The sequence below is a fragment of the Pagrus pagrus genome, assembly GCF_965226575.1.
Source record: "Pagrus pagrus genome assembly, chromosome: 3".
NCBI classification, from domain to species: Eukaryota; Metazoa; Chordata; class Actinopteri; order Spariformes; family Sparidae; genus Pagrus; species Pagrus pagrus.
The window spans coordinates 12260430-12266956 of NC_140187.1; positions in this window are offsets into that span (position 1 = coordinate 12260430).

Below are 6527 nucleotides of genomic sequence, written 5' to 3' on the forward strand. Positions count from 1 at the left end.
AACTTTAAGGCCGAGGGCAACGCAGAACTGCAGCTCGCCATCAAACAATTTACCAATTAGGATAAGAGTTTGTAGAATATGGTGATTTTCTTTCTTTTCTGTCTCTTTTTTTTATGCCATTAACGCTCTCCCCATCCATCTTCCAACACTTCAAACGCGACACCTGAACACACTGTCCCTTCTTCATGTCTCTTCTCAGCTTTTTTTAAATTTTTTTTATCTAATGACACGTTTTGCCTGCCTGCTTTTAGTCGTTTTTCCAACTCATGCTACAGATAAAATAGGCCTAAAGTAGAGCTTAATTACTATATTCATATGGCTTTAACTGTTAGCGAATGTGTCAGCAAACCCACGCATGAAGGCAGACGCACAAACCGAAGCAGGCCCCTGTAAGCAGTGAAGTATGGCGGTGTGTGATTAAGATCTCAGCTTTACAAACACAGGTTGTGTTTGTCATTTTCGTACCTCGTCATTTAGTCGAAGTGAGAGCGCTTTCTCAACAGACACTCGAGCGCTCGTCGGCGAGAGCGAAACAGAAGGAGGGGGGGAGAATTGAGAGAGGCCATCTCCTCCTCGATTACATCCTCTCTGACGAGCCAGAGTAGATATTTTTAGATGAGGATTAATTTTAATGGGCGAGATAAGAAGTGAGTCGTGGGTGGAGGAGGGACGAATAAATAAGTAAATAGGACATGCTGCAAAACAGGAGGCAACAGTGGCAGGCAGCGTTGGGGTGGTGAGGCTGTGGTTGCGAGGCCCTGGGCAGATCCACTGATCCAGTGGAGATAGCGAGGCCTTTCATCCTCTAATGTTGTCTCCCAGAGGTGGAACACGAAAATCAAAGAGCGAACCAGTGTTTGTCCCTAACTTCAAATGGAGTGACCTTTCATAAAGGAGAGGTTGTTAGGTTAGATGGGGCTTTTGTTCCTACTTTTGATTGATGTCATTTCCAGCAAAATATTCTGCCTAAGAACAAAAGGTCCGTGTACCGACCCAGTGATGGCAGAATCACAAAACATGGTTTGGTTTTTGATACTAATGACTTTTTTTACTTTGATACTAAAAGCTGCTATTATAGTTTTAAATAAAATTGGACAACATCTTGGTGTGGCATGTTTCAGAGTTAATTTAAAGAGCGTTGCAAGAAATCTATGACATTTTCACGGGCGTACACCAACAGATGGTTGAGTGTCAAGTGCCACCACACAGTTAATAACAAGCTTACCGCATGTAGGGTGATAAAAGCACATAACTCACCAGCAACATTCAGTGTACAGACAGTCCGCTCTCACAAATGGACTTCTCTGTCTCTGCTGTGACAGTTTCCGTCTGATAAAGCTCAGGACAGAAAGACGCAGCCTGAACAACGTCCTCCATTTTCTCGGTTACCAGAGCGACAGGTGGCGAGCGCCGACTGATCCAATATAGGATCGCTTGCCTGAAAGAAAAGCAGACGAGACGCCACCGGCACCTTTCTGAAAAAATGAGAGATTTTCTATGTGACGCACTTGGAGCGGCCGCACAAAAAAAAGTGAAGGTGCACCTTCAAAGCAACTAGTTACTAAATTCATCAAATAAATGTAGTGGGGAGGAAGTATAAAGCAGAAGAAAATGGAAATAAGTGAAGTACTTAAAGGAACCGTACTTAAGAACAGTACTATATCAGTTTTCAGTCTCCTTGATTTCTAGTAATCAGTAACAGTATCGGTCCTGAAAAAGCCATATCGGTCGACCCATAGTCATTAAGTCACTAGATCTTGCTCTGGTGTCAGACTGCAGTGTCAGCTGTATTGAAGTCAATGGGAGACGCATGGAGAGACGCACCTAAACCCAACATATCTAATTCGTATGACATCTGATGAAGAATGTCTCCAGAAAATGAAAGAACACACTTCAGAGAATAGGTTAACTACAGGGCTGACGATATCATGACCAAACAGGGCAGGTCAGACTAAATATTACTGATGCTGACACTGCGACCAGGAGCCTTTCCCAAACGAAATGGAGGGACGAACGTGTCCATAAAAAAGAAATTAGTCTTAACCTACTCTTTGAAGTGTGTTCTTTCATTTTCTGGAAAAAAAAGTTCTACATGCAGGTTCTTGCAAAATTATTCCATAAATAACTTGATATCTGATGTTCATCAGCGAAGGAGAAAATTAAATTTGAAAAGGATTTTTTTGGTTAGTCTAGAGAGAAATTGTTTCATCCACGAAATTCAACATAAAACGTCTTTGAAATGGGCCAATTGCAAGTTTAACAGGGTACTTTTAGTGTTAATATACAGAACAGACCGACAACATAAATTATTCTGTATTTGTAAAATCAATTTGAATATAGAATTAAATATTAATAATGAAGCTGATAGATGAGAACGTGTGACGTGAACAGATTAGTTAAAGCATTGTTTTGGTTTTAATGACACATTTCAGCTGCTGTAGCCATGTAGAGACACGGCTGTGTGTCTGTGTGATAATATTATCACCATGCCAGCAGTTTTTTTCAAACTTTATATAAGTACGCTGAGCTGACCAATACAGATCATGAAACCACAACTCAAGTGAGCCACTTGTGAACACGGCTGCAGAGAGAAAACAGGCAGCACGTCCCACTAAAAATATGACACTGTACAAAGAAACATCCCGCCTGTATGGATTCCTAAATATGCCGGCGGCATGTTTATAATATACAGCATGAGAATAGCTCGCACTGTGTGAAAGGCAGGACAAAGATTTATGCTGCGTTGGCAGTCTTGTTCTGAGAATCCCTCGTCGCTTCAGGAGCGGAGAGTTTCCATCGAGTTAGAGGAGGTGATAAAAAAAATAAAAATAAACAGGTTTCAATTATTGGCTCCCTGCTGCAGGTGTGACAACATGTTTGTTTACTAAAGGTGAGGCTAAAAAAGGAAAATCTGGGTGTAAAATAGGTGTAACTGAGGGACACAACCCTGTAAAAAGAGCGTGGTTCAGCCCCAGATTATTTTAGTATTGGCTGATTAGACCCCCTCTTACCATCATCTGTGTAGAGACTGCACCTAAAATTGATATCTCGCTGAGTCTCCTGTTTGCTTATCTCCTTGGGCTGGACAAGTTTTACCTTTAACAATCTTATAAGCACAAGGAGTCCGGTGACAACATGTAAATCCCATCTTTACTTTGCCCATCTTCAACGAGGGGAGACAGAAAAAGGGGAAACACCTGTGAGTGTGAGTGTGTGTGCAGGGCATTTAATACGGAGTGTTTCTTTTATTGTGGTTTGTTAAATATTGCAAGTTGTCCCCACGTGCAAACTTGTCTTTATTTGATCCGTTCCTTTATTTTTGCCGCGCCTCACCGGCTGTTTTTACAGCAGGTACAGTGAAGTGATACAGGAATAAAAGTTTCATCACTGTTATTAGCAGCAGTAGTAGCAGCAGCAAGGTGCAGTAGTGAGGAGGGCTTAGGACAGGGATTAGGATTATTGACAGACCACACACACACACACACACACACACACACACACACACACAGAGAGAGAGAGACTGCAGTGATGCTTCTTACACTATGAGGAGCACTCATGTTTCATTACAGGATAATTAGGCTTACAGCGCATTAGAGTTGCTATGCTTGTCTAAATATGATTTGGAACGTCATTACGTCCAGACAGCTCTTCCCATCTATATTTAGATCTTTTTACTATCATATCAACTTCTGTCAGGTTTAATCATGACAGGTATTGAAGTGACAGAGGTACATTCATGCATACTGTATCTACACTTATACACACACACTCTCTCACACACACACACACACACAGACATGACAGATTGAAGATAGGCTTCTAATTAATTGGTGACATTGTCATTTATCCCTCTCCTCATTAAACAGACATGATTTATTGTCAGATCAGCTACCAAGGGAACTGAATTTTATCATCTTTTCATTTCACATTTCATACATTTCAGCATGTGTGTGTGTGTGTGTGTGTCTACAACAGCAGAGGGCAGATTAGAGGGGAGTTTTAAGGCTTTGAAATATGACCAACATTATGAGGAAATGTACCAGATGGGTAATACTGTGTACAATTATGACAATTACAACTGAAGAGTACTTTTTCATGGGACTTTTTTCTGCTCATGGACCTATTCATTTTACAGAGTGATTTTATGGTCCATCCCGCTCCTAAAAGATATCGCTCATCTGCGTTGCTCCTAAGGAATGGGAAAATTGTGTTAACGCCTCCACAGGGACAAGAGAAAGCTCCATTATGTAAAATGACCCACGAACAATTACAAGGGGGCTTTAAAATTCCCCCAACAATGTACATATAATGCTGCCTGTGAGAGTTGCTGACATATTCATTCATATACACACTGTAGATTCTCAAAGCAGTTTCTAAAATGAATTGCCAACTTTTGATAAACAAGTTATCAGTTCAAGTATCTCTCCAACAAAAAAAAAAGTCAAAATTCTCTGATTCTAGCTTCTTAAACATGAATATTTCCTGGTTTCTTCACTTCTCTCTGACAGTTTACTGAATATTTTTGGGATATTGGTAAAACCAGACATTGGAGGATGATAGCTTGGAAAAATCATCTATTTTGTAAAGACTGGTCGACATTTTTCACCATCTTTTTGATGGTTTCTGTGGCTTTTTAGGTCTTTTAAAAGGATAGGCCTTTAATGAAGAAGTCGGTTCAGTTAAATCACTTGTCCTTGTGTGTTTGTACATGTACTGAACACCTGCAGTTCAGTTTTTAGGGAGTTGTGATGGTTAAGTCCGAGCACAGCAATGCAACTGATACGCAGCAGGAGGTTAACACAGTGCAGCATATAACTATTAATTTACACATCAAATAAATTAATGCATCTGAACTGACAAACTCCTTATAAAATTATACGTGACACTGAGCAGCAGAAAACACCAACACACTGACAGTGTTTCCTCTGGATCTGTTCTGTTGAAGTGGTTGTAATGTTAGGTATTTGTTCCACGTCCATCTCTTTTGGTCTTAGTTTTGGTTTGAGTGCTACAAGCTGAAAAAAAAGCTTATTCTGTTCATATTTGGTATCTTGCTCACGATTAATGAGCTACATCAACGCATTAGGCCTTATACAGTACTTATTTCTGCTGGGTGTTTTTCTGTCCGTTTGTTTTATCTAGATTAAAATGTTGCATGTTATCTAGCCGTGGAGGTGATGTTCTTACTGTGGGTGTCCACCGCTCCTGGATTAATGTAGGGGAAACGCTGCTTTGATATGGAGCAGCATTTAAAGCTACACTATGTAGTTTTGGGGAAGAAAGCTCTTCACTGACAGATTTTATTTATGCCCAAACAAACTAAATAAACAAAGTCTTTGTTTTCATGACTGAATAAACTGAATAAACAAACTGACCTTAAAGGACAACACAGTTTCAAACTGTTTGACTTTGTTTATATGTGGCAGACCCTGCCACCTTTCTAGCTTCAAACAGTGTTCTGGGGACCTTATTTTCCTCTGAGAACAGCTTGTTTATTCAGTTATTTGTATTATCACCTCATTAAGACTGTAAATATTAAAATTCTGAGTTTGAATTTCTTCTCCTGAACTACCTTTAAGCACAGACATGTTAGCATTAGACTGTAAGTATGAATGAGGAAACAGAAAAGTAAGCGGTCACATAACCACACGGCGTTCAGCTATTATTACAAAGAAATGGCAGGCCTATGTAAAAGCGCTGCGTGCAGGCATCAGTCATGTTTGAATCTCTAACTTTATCACACACACACAGCATCATAATTCAGATGTCAGACAACCAAACAAAGGAGAAGTAATCTCATCCACTGTGAGAAAGAAATCAACAATGAATACGGAAGCAGACAGCACAGCAGAAACCATGACAACAACTACAGGAGCTATAAAAGGAGTCTGATAGCATGTTAGCACAAACAAGAAACACTTACTTGGTGAAGCAGCTGGCCACAGGAAGCAACTAAACCACAAATAATTCTTCCACAAAGTCCCTTTTTCAAAAGTGGTTTTCAAAAGTGTTTCAGTGCTTAACAGGTGAGTTGTGAAGCTGCAGGTGAGGAGCCGCACATGGGTGGGTTTAAATAAGCCGCCCAATCAGAGAGGGCGGGTTGGATTTGTGTTGCATCAAGTCGAGGATGTCGTGTGTGATTGAAGCAGCATGAGCAACAACTAGCTCTGAGCTAGCTTGCTGGCCTCACCATTATAACCTTACCGGCAAATGATTGTCACCTGGAAGGATAATGCATAATAATAACAATTATAATAATACTTTTGTTTATATAGCACTAATCTAAACAAGGTTACAAAGTGCTGCACATAAAATACAGGTTAAAATGCACTAGCTGAAGTCAGAGGATTCACAAAGGCAGGTGACAAGTGCATTGCAATTGTCGAGGCGTGCAAAAACAAGGGCATGAATAAGCCCATGAAAGTCTTGTTTGGAAGTCTGTTTCCCCTTCAAATAGTGTTTCCTTTATGTCCAGCTGTGAAGTTTAGTTAAGTTTAGATGATGTGAGATAACTTTATCGAGGTCAG